Source organism: Carcharodon carcharias, chromosome 18 (assembly GCF_017639515.1).
Source record: "Carcharodon carcharias isolate sCarCar2 chromosome 18, sCarCar2.pri, whole genome shotgun sequence".
In the NCBI taxonomy this organism is placed as follows: Eukaryota; Metazoa; Chordata; class Chondrichthyes; order Lamniformes; family Lamnidae; genus Carcharodon; species Carcharodon carcharias.
Genome location: NC_054484.1, coordinates 97,848,787 through 97,867,105, shown reverse-complemented (window position 1 = coordinate 97,867,105; position 18,319 = coordinate 97,848,787). Strand labels below are relative to the sequence as shown.

The 18,319-nt window shown below is 41.2% G+C and overlaps 1 long non-coding RNA gene across 1 annotated transcript in view; it reads right to left on the bottom strand.

Moving 5' to 3' along the window:
- Positions 1 to 232: 232 nt before the first annotated feature.
- The window catches only part of LOC121290402, a 104,406-nt gene continuing 86,319 nt past the window's right edge, over positions 233 to 18,319 (bottom strand). Inside the window, exons 2-3 of the long non-coding RNA XR_005945805.1 lie at positions 12,699 to 12,837; positions 233 to 298 (exon numbers count right to left, since the gene is read on the bottom strand). This is a non-coding gene — a long non-coding RNA (uncharacterized LOC121290402). The remainder of the gene's footprint in view (positions 299 to 12,698; positions 12,838 to 18,319) is intronic.

The window sequence follows — 18,319 nt, the reverse complement described above, 5'->3', positions numbered from 1 at the left end:
TCTTCCATTGTGACAGTGGATCACTGAGTGGCTAAAATCTTCAGTTGGGTTGCCCAAAGTATTTTCCTGAAGTTCAGACAACAAGAACAAATGGTGTTGCATCTGGATGGGTCTGGACAATTTGTTGTCTCCCATTTGATGGGCATTGGTATAATGACCTTACAGAGATACACCAGGGTTTGAAAGGATCTCAGTCACAACCATATAACATAAGATCACCACCTGTTGATATGTTGGATGGATTCACATGCTGATTTCATTCATCCTGTAATATCTTGGAACAGAAGAAGTTTGCCACCTGCTATGGAAAACAAGCACAGGTAGATCAGACATGCACCAGTGCTTTGTGCACAAGCATATTACATAACAGAATGCCAAATGAAAAAGGGCATCTATAACATCTAAATTGTAAGATTCAAAGAGTACATTCAAAATTATTTATTCTAGTTGATAACATTAAGAAGCCTTTATTAAGTTAATATAACATATGATAATGTGGGCAATTTTTGCTGGATACTACAGTAAAGCTGGTCAAGATGGAGTCGCGAGCTGCAATATCAATTTAGCCCCATAATGATAGCCAGAGTGTGACAGGAATGGATAGAATGTACAAAGTGCACCAGGAAATAAGGTCAGAGTAGAGAAAAATGGTAAAAAGACAGAATTAAAAGCTCTTTACCTGAATGCACACAGCATTCATAACAAGATGAATGAACTGATAATGCAAATAGAAAGAAGTAAGCATGATATGATGGCCATTATAGAGACATGGTTACAAGGTGACCAAGACTGGGACCTGAATATTCAAGAGTATTTGATATTTCGGAAGGACAAGAAGAAAGGAAAAAGGAGGTGGGGTAACTCTGTTAATAAAAGACAATATCAGTAGTGAGAAATTATCTTGATTCAGAAGATCAAGATATAGAATTGGTTTGGCTGGATTAAGAAATAGCAAAGAAGTCACTGGTGGGGGTAGTCTATAGGATCCCTAACAGTGGCTATACTCTAGGACAGAGTATAAATCAAGAAATAATGGGGGCTTGTAAGAAAAGTACTGCAATAATCATGGGTTTTATTAATCTTCAAATAGCCAAAGATATCCAGGCGGGCGAGTTCATAAGACTATTCAGGGCGGATTCTGAGAACAATAAAGTCTGGAACCAACCATGGAGCAGGCTATTTTAGACCTGGTGATGTGTAATGAGCTAGGATTAATTAATGACCTCATGGTAAAGAGCCCTCTAGGAAAGAATGATCATAAATGATGGATTTCACATTCTGTTTGAGGGTAAGAAATGTGGGTCTAAACCTAGTGTCTTAAACTTAAACAAAGGTAAATACAAGGATATGAAGACAGACTTGGATAAAGTGGGCTGGAAAAATAGGTTAAAATATGGTAGAGAAGCAGTAGCAGACATTTAAGGATATATTTAATAGTTCTTAAAGATATATTCCATTGAGAAAGAAAGTCTCTGTGGGAAGGATGCAGTATTTTTGGTGAACTAAGTTAAGAGTGGTATCAATGTGAAAGAAAAGGCTACAATGCTGCAAAGATTAGTGGTAGATTAGAAGATAGGGAAAATTTTAGAAAACAGCTATAAATGATGAGAAGACAGCCTGCTTTCTAGGATCTTGAGGTGGATGTATTGGTTGTAATCTTCCAAAGATTCTTCCAAATCTTCCTTAGATTCTGGAAACGTCCCAGCATTTTCAAGAAAGAAGGGAAATGGAAAGGAGGAAACTATATGTCAGTTAGCCTAATGTCTGTGATTGGGAAAATGCTAGAATCTGTTATTAAAGAGGTAGCAACAAGACACTAGAAAATAATACAACCAGGCAGAGTCAATGTGGTTTTCTGAATGGGAAATCATATCAACAAATTTATTAGAACTCTTTGAGGATGTGACAAGCAGGGCAGATTAAGGGGAATGAGTAGATGTTGTGTATTTAGATTTCCAAAAGGCATTCAATAAGGCACCACATAAAAGGTTACTGCACAAGATAAGAGCTCATGATATCAGTGGTGGTATATTATTGTTGATAGAGAATTGACTAACAACAGGAAACAGTATCGAGACAAATGGGTCATTTTCAACTTGGCAAACCATAATTAGTGGAGTGCCATAGGGGTCAGTACTGGGGCCTCAACTATTTACGATCTACACTAATGACTTGATTGAAGGGACTGACAGATGATACAAAGATAGGTTAGAAAGCAAGTTGTGAGAAAGCAAGTTGTGACAATATAGAGTCCAAGGGCTATAGATAGGTTAAGTGAATGGGAAAAAATTTGGCAGATGATGCATATTGGGAAAAAGGTGAGGTTGTCCACTTTGGCAGGAAGAATAGAAAAAAAAATATTATTTAAATGGAGATAGACTGCAGAATGCAGCAGTACAGACGAATCTGCGTGTCCTTGCACATGAATCACAAAAGGTTAGCATGTAATTAAGGCGGCCATAAAGGCCAACTTTCAATTTTCAAGGTGGATGAAATATAAAAGTAGGCAATTTTTGCTTAAAATGTGCAGGGCATTAGTGAAACCACGCCTAGTGCACTGTGCAGTTTTAGGTTCTTAAGGAGGAATATGCTTACATTGGAAGTACTTCAGGGATGGTTCACTGGACTGATTCTGGAATGAAAGAGCTTAAATGAAAAGGTTGGGCCTGTATTCATTGGAGTTTAGAGGAATGAGGGGTGATCTTATTGAAACATAGAAGATGCTGAGGGGACTTGACATGGTAGAGGTGCTGAGAGGATGCTTCCTCTTGTGGGGGAATTTAGAACTGGGAGCACAGTGTAAAAATAAGGGGTCTCCCATTTAACACTGGGATGAGGAGGAATTTCTTCCCTAAGAGGTTCGTTAATCATTGGAATTCTCTTCCCCAGAGACCATTGGAGGCTGAGTCATTGAATTTATTCAAGGCTGAGTTTATACAGGTTTTTGATCAAGGGAGTCTAGGGTTATTTGGGCGGTGGCGGCAGGTGGGGGGAAGGAAGGTGGAGTTAAGGCCGCAATCAGATCAGCCATAATCTTATTGAATGGTGGAGTAGATCGAAGGGCTGAGTGGCCTACTCCTACTTATGATCTTATGCCAGCCAGAGCACTCCATGTCTTCAGTAGAAGCGCTTATCAGGAGCCCAGATATACTGATCTATGAAAATTTTGTCTAATCAGCACGCAGGTTTAGCACCTCCAAAAAAGTTCACCTATGGTAACCAGCAATTAAGACCAAAATTGTGCATAAATCCAGAGTAGCCTTATTAGCACTGTACCTAGTTAGCACCCTTTTGCACCCTTTGTCCAAAGTAACCCCCTATATCAGAAATGGATAACATTGTATAACCTTGTAGTATTTACGCCACAATTATTTTAATCCTTTCAAAAATATCCTCTCAGATCAACTACATCAAACTTCATAGCCACTACTATCTACCAGCTTCACATTTCTTTACAATAAACCAGTTTATTTCTTTAAAATAAAAGCAAAATATTGTAGATGCTGGAAACCTGAAACAAATGCTGGAAAAACTCAGCAGGTCTAACAACATCTGTGGAGAGAAAAAAACGTTAACATTTCGAGTCCTTTTGACTCTTCTGGTTCTGAAGAAGAGTCATAAGGACTTGAAACATTAGCGTTTTTTCCCTCTCTCTACAGATGCTGTTAGACCTGCTGAGTTTTTCCAGCATTTTGTTTTTGTTTCAGTTTATTTCTTTGATTATTTATGCAGGAAAACAAAACTTTCATAGGCACAAACTAAGCACATGACATGTTTATTTTCAGTAGTCTGTAGTTTATTAATACCATTTTAATCTGTCATAGAAATTGTTCATCAAGTCGTGTAGTAGACTTTCCTGCTTACACAATTGATATACTTAAGTGAAATTCTGAAGCTTTCTGCAAGCTATTTTGACTAAATTCCAATCGAATATTCTCCAATAGCTAACGTGTTTCTTTGTGTTTAATTATTAACAAAGAAATGTGGCTTCATTTTATTATAGTCAGTACCCAGCACAGTTCAAATGTATATTGAGCTAGGCTGTACTATTTAAACATAACGAATCAGTTTGTAATTTGCTTTCCATTCATACACATGAAAAGGAGGAAGTAGCTGCAGAGTAAACCTTCAACTGTTAACTCGATGTAAAATCAATTGGCTGCCCATTATAGGAACTACCCTATTTTAATTTCAATACAGATTGGAGGGTAGCTAATGTAACCCCACTATTTAAAAAGGGAAGCAGAAAGAAAACAGGGAATTATAGATCAGTCTGCCTGACGTTGGTAGTGGGGAAAATTCTAGAGTCCATTATAAAAGATTTAATAGCCGAGCACGTGGAAAATAGTGGCAGAATCAAACAGAGTCAGCATGGATTTATGAAAGGAAAATCATGCTTGACAAATCTACTGGAATTTTTCGAGGATGTAACTAGTAGAGTTGATGAGGAGGAGCCAGTAGATGTGGTTTATTTGGACTTTCAGAAGGCTTTCGACAAAGTCCCACATAAGAGATTGGCGTGTAAAATTAAAGCACATGGGATTGGGGGTAGTGTATTGAGATGGATAGAAAACTGGTTGGCAGACAGGAAACAGAGTAGGAATAAACGGGTCTTTTTCCAAATGGCAGACAGTGACTAGTGGGGTACTGCAGGGATCAGTGCTGGGACCCTAGTTATTCACAATATATATTAATGATTTAGATGAGGGAATTAAATGTAATATCTCCAAATTTGCAGATGACACAAAGCTGGGTGGGAGGGTGAGCTGAGGAGGATGCAGAGATGCTTCAGTGTGATTTGGACAAGATAAGTGAGTAGGCAAATGTAGGGCAGATGCAGTATAATGTGAATAAATGAGAGGTTATCCATTTTGGTAGCAAAAACAGGAAGGCAGATTATCTGAATGGCTATAAATTGAGAGAGGGGAATGTGCAACGAGACCTGGGTGTCCTTGTACACCAATCGTTGAAGGTAAGCATGCAGGTGCAGCAAGCAGTACTATCCATTCTTAATTAGCACATTCTTTTAGATAATATCACCAACTTCAACACCTATGTGTTCTTTTGTTCTGCCGTCTGTGACATCTTTTGATGATCTGCTTCTATCACTGCTTTTGCCTACAACCACACCAACCCCCTCCACTTCTCTCCCCCCACCCAACCACCGCCCCCCCCCCACCCCCCACCACCTACCACCTTAAACCAGTTTATATTTCAACCCTTCCTGGGGTTCACCTAGTTCTGTCGAAGGGTCATGAGGACTCGAAACGTCAACTCTTTTCTTCTCCGCCGATGCTGCCAGACCTGCTGAGTTTTTCCAGGTAATTCTGTTTTTGTTAAGGCAAATGGTTTGTTGGCCTTCATAGCCAGAGGATTCGAGTACAGGAACAGGGATGTCTTGCTGCAATTGTACAGTGCCTTGGTGAGACCACACCTGGAATATTGTGTGCAATTTTGCTCTCCTTATCTGGGGAAGGATGTACTTGCTATAGAGGGAGTGCAGGGAAGGTTTACCTTACTGATTCCTGGGATGGCGGGATTGACATATGAGGAGAGATTGAGTCGATTAGGATTATATTCGTTGGAGTTCAGAAGAATGAAGGGGATCTCATAGAAACCTATTAGATTCTAACAGGACTAGACAGGATAGATGCAGGAAGGATGTTCCTGATGGTGGGGGAGTCCAAAACCAGGGGTCACAGTCTGAGGATATGGGGTAGACCATTCTAGGACTGAGATGAGGAGAAATTTCTTCACTGGGAGAGGGATGAGCATGTGGAATTTGTTACCACAGAAAGTAGTTGAGGCCAAAACATTGTATGTTTTCAAGAAGGAGTTAGATATAGCTCTTGGGGTGAAAGGGACCAAAGGATATGGGGAGAAAGTGGGAGCAGGCTATTGAGTTGGATGATCAGCCATGATCATAATGAATGGCAGAGCAGGCTTGAAGGGCTGAATGGCCTACTCCTGCTCCTAGTTTCTATGTTAATTTCAATTGAAAATTATGTAGCTTCTTTAATAGGCAGCCCATCCACACCAGTTGTACACCTGGGCAGCAAGTTGCAAATCTACTCTTGTGTGCTTTTGTGTGTTGGGGGAAAGAGGGGATGAGGAGGATATTTTCACTTATTTCAGTACTCGGCGGGGGCGGGGGGTTAAAAAACAATCTTTTACCACAGGAGGTATTTCAGGCTTTGGTGAGTTTTTTTCCCCCTGTCACTGGAGACCTGTTACTAAGATTTCAATCACAATGACACAGAAGAAACAGTGCTAGTGTTGATTACAGGAATATCAGCAAGCAATTTCAGTGAATCACATTTTTCTTGTTTCTGGAGATAATCTGGTTATTTCTGAACTGGAAAAATTCAGTATTGGCCATGCACACAGCAGTATGGAACCTATACCGCCTTTTCTTAGTTTGGGTTCTTCTTCATAGATGCCAGAGCTAAACACACTGACAACTCAAGACTGTCCACATGGGGCCATTTGTGGATGCCCTCAATACCAGGAGTGCAGGTTTCTTAAAACCCAAATTGGCAATCTCAATGAGGATGGAAAAAATCATTCAAGTTACAAATATCTTACATATGGCCAGAAATTAAACTATTTTTCAGAACAACTACAGTAGGATTATTTTGCAGTAGAAGTACTCCACCCTGCACTTTCCTTCTTTGCGGTTTTCGGTTTTGAATTGGGTGCATGGAAAGGGTGGGGTAAAATATATATTTAGAAACAATTTTGATCTAAAATTGTACTGGCAATACAAACTGGGCACCTGTTCAATGCAATATTTACCCAGAAGGCAAACGAGGTTAAACAACGCACAACTAGATCAAGAAACTGACCCAACAATACCCAATCTGAAGACAAAAGTAGCCCTTTGTTTCTTTAGTATCTTTACCTTTCATCCTTATGCATTTTGCTTTTCATTTTGATCCTTTTGTAGTCACTTTTCATTCTCGTGCTCTCATTTGTCTTTTAAACTGTTACCTATGTTCCATCAGCAATGATCACACGGTATCATTTTTCCAGATTCGTTACTTCTTTTTGTCTTCACGAATATTGCTATAATATTGCCCTCTTAATTCTTTAAATAATGTAATTGATGTGTATAACAGTTAATGGGTAATCCAAATTTATCAATAACTGCTCATAGCAATACTAAAACTCAGTCAACGCAACTTGTTCAACTTAAGTGAAAAGAGTTTGAGATTCTTTACAAAAGAAAGTTTGCCCCTATAATCCAAATAATGGCCCGGATTTTGCAGTGATTGGCGAAGTGATAGTGCTCATTGCTGAGCTTGAAGAAGGCTGCCCACAAAGATTTTAAATCTCTATGGTGTGGATTTCACCTTTCTGACATTAAATTTGAATGTGGCACCAAGCAACTGTAATGTCATCAAGCAGCGTAGCAGCCAATCACATTGAAGAATTCTCACAGCAAACCAGGAAGTAAAATGTACTAATTATACTCATTTTACAGACAGCGAAATAAATGATTATACATATACATGGGATTAAGGCAGAAGCTGAAATATCAAATTTTAAAAACATTTTAAAAATGTGGATTTTTTAAAATCATAATGGAGATATTTAACATTCCATAAATAGAATTTTCTTTGAGGTCAGGGATATTATTTAGAGGTAATTATGAACTTAGAATGCCGTTATAAATCCATTTACACCCCATTCAACAAGGTGCAAGACTAATAGCATAAAGGGCAGGTTCAATGTTTTCTAATCAAGTTCAACGTACAGGAATTACAACAGCAAGCATAGTCACTGTCAGTAACTTCTCGATTTCCATTTAAATGCATTTGTGCCAAGGAATAATGGTGAACGCTGACAATTTTGTCATCATTACTACCACAAAACGTGGGCCACTTGTGTTGTGGCTTTCGCCATTAAATGTTCCATTAAGTTGTAGTCAAATACTCACATCTCCGCAGAACACACCTAATCTTCACCAGCACGGTATATCTCAAAACGGGGAGGCAGTGACATAGTGGTATTGCCACTGGACTAGTAATCCAGAGGTCCAGGGTAATGCTCTGGGGACTCAAGTTTGAATTCTACCATGGCAGATGAATTTGAATTCAATAGATTAAAAAAAAAATCTGGAATTAATAGTATGATGACGACCATGAAACCATTGCCGACTGTCATAAAGACCCATCTGGTTCACTAATGTGCTTTAGGGAAGGAAATCTGCCATCCTTATATGGCCTACATGTGACTCCAGACCCACAGCAATGTGGTTGAGTCTTAAAAATACATTCTGAACAAGGGCAATTAGGGATGGGCAATAAATGCCCCACAACCAACGATGCTCACATCCCATAAACGAGTAACAAAAACAAAACTTGAGAATTTCTGTCTTTGTGAAATGAGTTATTCAACATCTAATTTCCTGTAGCATGTGAATGGAAGATTAAAAAGTCTCATTCTGTTATGCCAGTGTATTACTTTATCCCTCAAGTGGAGCAGGGGTTCGCGACCCTATTTGGCTTCTTAGGGCCCCTTCCCTCACCATGTTATAAAAATTCCATGGACCACCTGTAATACATGCATGTTTTATGCATAAAAAATGGTTATATGATTAAAACATAATATATTATCTTTATTTTACTTACTTAATGTGAAAGTTGAGTGAGCCCATGTCAAGGGCTCCATCTATACTCATACCAAACACCCACAACAATTTTCCATTTTGTATTAACTGGCTCTGAGGGCTGTCTCTTCCCCCCGCCACCTATGAAGATGGCCACGTCAGGTAGTAATCCACGGTCAGAGTGTCCTGTGCTTCTCTCATATCAAGTAGCAGAAAACTGACGGTATTTTTACACAGCGTTTTGTTGGCACGTGCCTGAGGATTGCAAAACCAGTCATATTTCCATGTGTAGAGTACAGGGAGGGGGGCTGTGGAGACACAGAGCCTGGTGCCTTTGCTGGCACTTGTCATTGTGGCATAGGACTCCCAGTGCCAAGGCTTGTTCCTTTTCATCTTAATGTGCTTTTCTCTTTCTCACTTTTACATGTATCAGTGCACTGCTGTTCAGGTTAACCTGGAGCTGGGCTTTCAGATCCAGGTTTGAAAAGCCATGGTTAATTTGGCAAACCTCTTGAAACCTATCTTGGATTCCTAGGGCTCTGTAGATTGCCAGTTAAGAACTCCTGATTTGAAAGCTACACGTTTATCAGTGACCATCCTTTCAGAGTTGTACGAACATACGATTAGGAGGAGTAGGCCACTTGAGCCTGCTTTACCATTCCATTCAATATCATAGCTGATTTAACTTCATATTCCTGTCTACCCCCGATAGTTGTACACCCCATTGCTTATCAAGAATCTCTCAAAGATATTCAAGGACTCTGCCTCAGCCACGTTTTGAGGAAGAGAATACCAAAGTGTATTAACCCTCAAATATCTATCCTACTTTGAAACAGCGATCAAGTTCCAAATTTTCCCACAAGAGAAAACATCCTTTCCACATTCACCCTGTCAAAGCACATCAGGATCTTATATGTTTTAGTCAAGTCACCTCTTACTCTTCTAAACTCCAGTGGGTACAAGCCTAGTCTGTCCAGCCTTTCCTCATAAAACACCCCTCCCATTACAGGTATTAATCTAGTAAACCTTCTCTAAACTGTGAAATTTGAGCTAACAATTAATTGTAAGTAATCTGTTTCCTGGATTAAACAGTCTCAATCACCTTGCTTTGGAGGTAATTCAGTTCAAACAGCTAATAGATGTATTTATATTAGACAAATGAAGTTCAAATTATTCAGCAAAATACTAATCATTATATTGGCTCAATTTTGCAGTAGAAATAATGGTGAAGTTATTAATGCCTATGTCATTCATCAGCCGAAATCAGACTCTTTCAGAATCCACTCTTGTGCATTTAAATGCAGAAATTAAGGAGGTTGCTGTCTATGTTGCCCTGCTCCTCCAAAAGTTGTGTGATAATGACATTTTGCCAAGAGATTCAACATTCACACAGGTGGAAGTGTGAATTTGTTGTATTTAGTGAATAAATGCCCATTAAACATGATAGAAAAAGTTATAGCTTGTCTATTCAAGTGTAAGTCAATTTTTAGCAACATGATAAGTCTTAATTAATGCCAAACAACCTCTCTGAAACTGAAAATTTGCATTTAAAAGTGTGAAGTCCTATTTGGTCAGATTTCAATTATTGTTGGAGATCTTAAAAAATGTAAAATTGAGATATTTTTTGTCTTTTATCTCTCTCAATCCCATCTTTCTTTCCCTCTACTTTACTCTAAATTTGGATCAATTATTCTAAATTATTTGTTTAGACTACAGCCACAAAATTTAGCTTCTCAGTGCCCAGTTTTTCTGTGCTACAAATGGCATTTGGGCATGCACACACATTTCTGGTACGAGCACTACCATATGCTATTTTGGTGAGAGCATTAGAGCTGGTGAAGAGTAGACTGTTCACTGATTGACATCATGATCCATGTCTCAAACACACACAGCTGAATATGCATTCAGCAGGAGGAAGGATTCCCTCCCCTCCACCCAAACCAGCACTATTTAAAGGGATCATTAACTACTTTCAGCTTAGTTGCTAATTGATTTCTACTGACTTCCTGAGATGGTAAAAGTATTGGTGGCTTTCAGAGTTCAAAGTTTCTGAAGTCTACAATGATGGTGCGTCGTGTGCTGGAGGACTTTGTTCTGACTTCAATGATTCTGCACAAACTACTTGCTCCAGACACGGGCATAGTAGTATACATTTCCCTTGGACTACAGCATTGCAAGGGGGATAAGCAGAAGTGACACAAAGCAGGGCAAGCTTTTGGAAAAGGAGGAGGAAAGGGAGAAATGCTCTCAACCAGAGACCATACTCATCTAATGTGGTTTATAGGATCATACAAAACAAAAAGAAGCTATTTGGCCTATCATGACTGTGTTGGTTCTTTGAAAGATCATCCAATTACTCCCCCCTCCCCCACTCTTTTCCAATGGTTCAGGGAACAATTCTCCTACCCGAACCTCAGCGAGGAAGTTTGTTAGACCCCTGGACTTCAGTAAACCTCACTGAAACCTGCTACCTACTACAACTTCAGAGCAGGGCCAGGGCCACATTGTCAGCAGCTATGAAAATGATGTGATCATGAACTTTTATAGGTCAGGTTCCTTCCAGGTTGCAGCAACAAAATTTGCAACATCTCAGTTTGCCGCTCAATTGTTGCATAATGCAGGCCACTGAGGCTGTGTATTCCAAGAGAATTCAATACATTTCATTCTCTATTACTAAAGAGAAGCAGTTGGAGGGACCATGTGGCTTTGCAAGGATTGCAGTCTGCCCCCATAGCAGGGTACCATTGACTGCATAACATGTCGCTTTGCTGGTATCACATGGCAACTCTGAGAAGTACCGCAAAAAAAAAAGGAATTCTCATAATCACCAGCTGGAATGCAACCAAATGCACAATATCATGCAGGTCAATGTCCAGTATTGTGGCAACAGTCATGATGCCTTCATTCTGTGGAAGTCTGCTATGGCATCTGCATGTCAGCCATCAAGACAAACTAAAGGATGGTGACTGGGCAACAAGGTCTATCCTTTGACAATGTGGCTTATAGCAGTGGCGTGCACCCCAGCATACATGGGCAGCGTGAATACAACGAAAGCCATGCTACAAGAATTTGATAGACCTGACCATTGGGATATTGAAACTACATCCTCTACCTGGATCATTCTTGAAGAGCTCTTCAAAGCTCTCCGAAGTGCATGAGTTGATTTGTGGTAGCCTACGGCATATCATACAAACACACCATCATGAGGGTGCAGATATGATGACCAACTCAGCAGCAGGAGGCAGAAAAGGAGGATAAGAGGTAACCAACAGAGCCCCTTTCTAGCCATGAACAACTCATTCGACTGCAATACCAGTAAATGCAATCCCAAATCCTCATTTATAAATAGAGACTTCAGATGGCTTTACAGGATGACCTCAAGCAGCTCTGGACCTAGAAGGACCTTCAAACTGCACCAACTCAGCATCAGTCTGGATTGGCTGGCTGACAGATGGCAACAAAGGCACTGCATGGTGGAGTTATAGTTATAGGCTCCTGAGCCAGGACAGCAGGTTCATACTCTATGGAGCCACTGCCAGTCCCCTGGACTGGCATCTCGCAACCCTATAGTGATCAGTTGGTAGGTAGATAGCGGGACTGCTGTGACACCCTGCAGACCCCTTTAAATACTGGTACCTGAAGCCATGATGGCAGCAGTCTAAGTTTGCAAGGCAGCAAACTGACCTGCACAGCTTCAGTCGGAAGTTCCACTGTGCCACCCAGACATTGGCTGGCTTCTGCTTACATTACAATGGAAGCTGAGAAAATCAGCCATTACATCATGGTTGTGTCCACAAAGGAACTAATGGAGTTGGCCACCTCCTCCACATTGGAAAAAGAGGGGCCCCTAGCTTTGCGCAAAGCCGTGTGCCAAGTTGGTGTTGGATTCCTCTATGCTCCTCGGCATTTTATGCAGGTCTGCCAATGCACCAAGCATTTCATTGTGCATACCCTACAGCCTTCTTCTGTAGCCCACTCCATCAAAGTGCTCATCTGAATCCTCTGTAATAGAATACATGCAACTTCACCCTCCAGCGAGCAGGCAACCACAGAATCCTTACACCAGGCCTAGACTCCAATGTCTCACCTTGTGCAGATCCTGCCTCTGTTATCCTCTAAATTATGTGTAGTGCCAGTATCTCAGCTGGTGGCTGCAAGTGTAAGAGTGAGTGATGGTATTTCTTCTTCATCATCATCTTCTTGCCTTGGTGGCAGTGCTTGAGCATCTGAAAGGAGAAAGGCACATAGTTAGGGTTGTGCTGAGAGGAGCACAGGAAAGCTTAGACATTTGCACATCGTAAATCAGAAGAAATTGTCGGGTGCGAGGGAAGTGGATGTGAGGAGGAGGATTAGCTGTAAGGATACTGCCACCTTTGATGGTTTCAGCCCCATCTCTATCCAAGGCACCATTAATGATTGATCAAATTATGGCAACCACCGTCTCCTGAATCAGGGCAAGAACGTGCAGCTATGCCTGTCCCCCCGCCAGTTAACTCCAGCTGGCCCTGATTGTGCACCAATGTGTTCTGCAATATTGAGGAAGTATGCCAGTGGGTATGTTATGATCTGATCATATGAGGTGGCTGTCATGGTTGAATAACAAGTAGTGCGTGCAATTTTGGGCACTCATGAACACAAGCCTCAAGTTTCTGAGAGAGAGGCATAGGCCTTTGATGGAAAATATGGTTAGATATTATTAAACATAGAAAATACTATTCCAAAAGTAAATGTACCGCTGTAAATTCAAGTGGAGGGGTGGCCCAGAAGTTGTCCTCAATGTTAACTCTGAACTCCATGAAGGCTCATGGCTTTAGGTGAAACATGAACAAGGAACCTTGATTATCACCTACTGCCCTCCCTCAGCTGATGAGTCCATACTCCTCAATATTGAATACAATATGGAATAAGTATTAAAGGGTGTAAGAGCACAGAACGTACTCTATCGGGGGGGCTTTCAATGTCCATTACCAAGAATTGCTCCGTAGTACCACTACTGACCAAGTTAGAACCATAGCAAAGTTCAGCACAGAAGGAGGCCATTCAGCTCTTCTTGTCCACGCCAGCCCGAGGACACCCAGGTGCCCTTTCTAATCCCGCCTTCCTGCACCAGGCCCATAGCCTTTCAGCTTACAGCACTTAAGGTGCAGATCCAGGTACTTTTTTTTAAAAAAGAGTTCAGAGTTTCTGCCTCTACCACCAAGTTGGGCAACAAATTCCAGACACCCACTACCCTCTGCTTAAAAAAGTTCATCCTCATGCCCCCCCCCCGCCCCCCCAACCCTACACCCTCTGCCACTTATTTTGAATCTATGTCCCCTGGTTCTAGAATTCTCCACCAAGGGAAACAATTTTATCCTGTCCACTATTTATTCACCTCAATCAAGTCATCTCTCAGCCGCCTTTGTTCTAAGGAAAATAACCCCACCCTATCCAATCTCTCCTCGTAGCTACACTTCTCTAACCCTGGCAACGTTCTCGTAAACTTCCTCTGCACTCTCGCCAGAGCTATTACGTCCTTCCTGTAATGTGGTGACCAGAATTGCAGACAATATTCCAGTTGTGGCCTCACCAGTGTTTTATACAATTCCAACATTATATCCTTACTTTTAAATTCTATACCTCTGCCAATGAAGGAACGCATTCCATATGCCTTCTTTACAACCTTGTCTACTTGAACTGCTGCCTTCAGGGATCTGTGTACTTGTACGCCAAGATCTCTCACTTCATCTACCCCTCTTAGCATATTCTCATTTATTGTGTAATCTCTGTAACTGTTTGACCTCCCTAAATGTAGCTTCTCTATGTTAAAATCCATCTGCCACTTTACCGCCCACTCTACCAACCCATCTATATCGTTTTGGAGATTATGGCTATCCTCTCCACTATCCGCTACTCGGCCAGTCTTTGTGTCATCTGCAAATTTCCCAATCGTGCCCCCCACGTTCACATCCAAATCGTTAATATATAACACAAACAGCAAGGGTCCCATCACCGAGCCCTGTGGAACACCACTTGATACAACTTTCCATTTGCAAGGGCATCCATCAACCATTACCCTTTGTTTCCTGTTACAAAGCCAACCTTTTATCCAGTTTGCCACGTTACCCTGAATCCTATGGGCTTTTACTTTCCTGATCAATCTGCCATGTGGGACCTTGTCAAATGCCTTGCTAAAATCCACGTACACAACATCCACTGCACTACCTTCATCAACCCTTCTTGTCACTTCCTCAAAGAATTCAATCAAATTTGTGAGGCAAGACCTTCCTTTAACAAATCCATGCTGACCATCCCTGACTAGTCCATGCCTTTCCACATGACAGTTTATCCTTTCTCTCAGGATTGATTCTACTAATTTGCTCACCACCTGTGTAAGACTAACTGGCCTATAACTGTTTAGCATTTTCTTTGTTCCCTTTTCAAACAATGGAACTACATTTGCATTTCTCCAGTCCTCTGGTACCTCCCCTGTATCTAGCGAAGATTGGAAAATCATCCTCAGAGCATCTGCTATCTCCTCCCTGACTTCCTTCAGCAGCCTTGGAAACAATCCATCGGGCCCTGGTGACTTATCAACTTTCAAGTATTTCAACCCTTCGAGTAATTTCTCTCTCTTTATGACTATCCCGTCCAATATCTCGCAGTGTTCCTCCTGGATTACTATATCTACATCCCCCTCTTCCTTTCTAAACACGGAGACAAAATATTCATTCAAAACCCTTCCCACAGCCTCTGCATCTGCACACAAGTTTCCATCTTCATCTCTGATAGGTCCCACTTCTTCCTTAACTAACATTTTAGCATTAATGCATTGATAAAACATCTTTGGGTTATCTTTAACTTTACTTGCTAATCTTTTTCCTACAGGAATACTACAGCAAGAAGCCCTGGTAAAACTGATGTTAACGGGAATCAGAGGAACAAAATCTCCTGTGACTAGAGTCATATCTGGCAACAAAGGAAGCATCTTAGGTCCAACTACCATTAGCTGCTTCTTCAGTGACCTTTTCTCTATCGGAGGGTGAGAACTGAGGCTGTTCACTGACGATTGCAGCGTATTAACAATTTCTCAGCAAATGAAGAAGTCTGTACCTGCATGAAGCAAAACCTGGACAAGATCCAAGCTTCAGCTGATAGGTGGTAAGTAACATACAAGCCATAAATGCCAGGCAGTGACTATTTATAACAAGACAACCTAACTGACTTCCCATGACATTTAATGGCAATACCATCCCTGAATCTCCTGAATTATATTCTGGGCATGCCATTGACCAGACACCTAGCTGGAAAACCAAGGACACCATGAGGTCACAGACTGGATATTGTGTGCACAAGGCACATCTACCTGACACCCAGAGCCTCGTTTCCACCACCTACAAGACACAAATCAGATGTGATGGAATATTCTCTACTTGCTTGGATGGGGGTTTGGATGCAACAACGCTCAAGAAATCTGAACTCAAGGACAAAGCAATCCATTTGATCAACACCTCATCCACTAGCTTAAACATCCACTCCCTTCATCATCAGCCTACAGTGGCTACACTGAATAATGCTACAAGGGCCCTTCAGCAACACCTTCCAAAAGCTCAACCTTCACCACTTAGAAGGTTGAGGGCAGCAGGTGCATGGAAACACCATTTACCTCCAAGTTTACCTCTTAATCACCATGATTTGGACTTATATTGCCATTCATTCATTGTCACAGGATCAAAATTCTGTACTACCCAACAGTTTTGCAGGAGTACCTACACCACATGGACTGTAGTAGCTCAAGGCAGCCCACCACTACCTTCTCAAGGGAAATTAGGGATGGGTAACAAATGCCTGTATTTTCAGCAATGCTCACAGTTGAATAGTGATCAAAAAGAAACTCCAGTACTAAATTGTTCAACTACTGAGGATTGAAGGTTGCAGCTGAAAGGAACTTGAAACTTATTTGGAGTATTGGTTGTTTTTGCCGACTGTTTGTGGCTGTTCAATTGCTTTGTAGTTTATTTTATTGGAAGTTTGCACAAATTCCCTAAAACATGCTTCCAGAGCAAAGTTTTATCTGCAAGGAGCAGAAGTGATAGGTGCATTCCCCACAATTATCCATTTATTGTTATGCATTGAATCACACAGGGAAAAGAACCCACGACTGCCAGACAGGCGCTCCCAGTGGCCGAAGCTCCATGACAGAAGTATTCATTCAGAAAATCTATCCTTATGACCAGTTTTATTCATTTGGGATTGATGCACCCTCTTCAGTTATGATTTGTTGTTGTAATATAAGTCTTTTCTGCCAATCAGGTGTAAGATAGATAGATGTTACATATACATGATTAGAGATTAAATAGCTTCCACGCATCTCATCAGCAGGAGAACACATTTTGTGCTAAGATTCATTTGATAAACAAGTTTCAAAACACCAAAAACTGATAATTAGGATCTGCATAGAGCATTATTCAATCTTGGATGTAAACGTCCTTATAGCTTTGTAAACAGGCATCTGGTTCTGGAGCAGTTTATAACAAGACCCGTCATGGTGTAGCTACAGTTTGTTATTAGTTCTGATAATTTGCCATTTGGAAGGCCAGTATCTATTTTTACCTTAGTTAGTTTCTGATTCCTCTGCCAAAACATAGCAGCTCAACCCATCCTAATGTAACTAACACTGCCTTTATAAATCGCATCATGTGATGTGCCCAAGATGTTTGATCCAGACACGCCAAAAGGTGTCAATATCATCCCTGTGCATCTCTATGTAACCCCCAACCCCCCATCAGAGCAAAACCCATCAGCCACAGGAAAGCAGCTGACAACATTTCCACCCAGAAGAGCATAACTATAAACTTATACAACTTATGAAGGGCTTCCTTTACTCTCAACAACTATATCAACCTTCAACTGGCAGACAACAGAAAGCCACCCACGCATGGTTTAAATAAGGTTTTAACGTGGCAGCAGAATAAATACAAAACTAATTCCACTAAGGCAATATCCCAAACATGTAATTGCCATCACTATGCTCATCTACACACACGAAGGCCTTCCCAATGGGCCTCTAATTTGTTTTGCCTCACTGGCAGTAAAGCCGACACCCTCCAATTTATCTGCTACATTGTATCCTTAGTTATGTTCATCCCAGAAGTTCTGCTGATTTTGTACATAATATGGGTTGCCTTAAATGGATTCTAAAATTCAAAACCATGCCCGAATTTGAATACATAATCCAACACATTTTTGTCCTCGACAAAACTCTTCCTTGACCACATCTCTTTGATCAACAACGAACTGTAGTTTTGGACTAGAGGTATGTGTAGCTCTTGTAGATCCAGTGGTGGCACCATATTCGCTGGTGACAAGGTGTGCTAAAACCTACATGGGAGTAGCTGCTTCTGCTCCTGCAATCCTGTCACCTTTTACACCGATTACCAAAAATCATGGTGTGAACAGCTACACCCACCCCAATATGACCAGACATATGCATATGGGCCATGGGTAGGGTTGTTGGCCCTTCTGCCAACTTCGCAGCCTCAAAAACGTATGGGAAGGCAGTGCTCTTCCTGAAGACCGAGCAGAAGGAGTACCTAGCCCTCAGAGGGGACTCACCGTTGGCAGGACATTCCTGCCGATGAATCCTTAGAGGCCACTACTCAGGAGGATTATAATTTCCAATGTCTCAACTTTTTGTCCCCGGGTGAGCTCCTCCTCCACACCTACGCC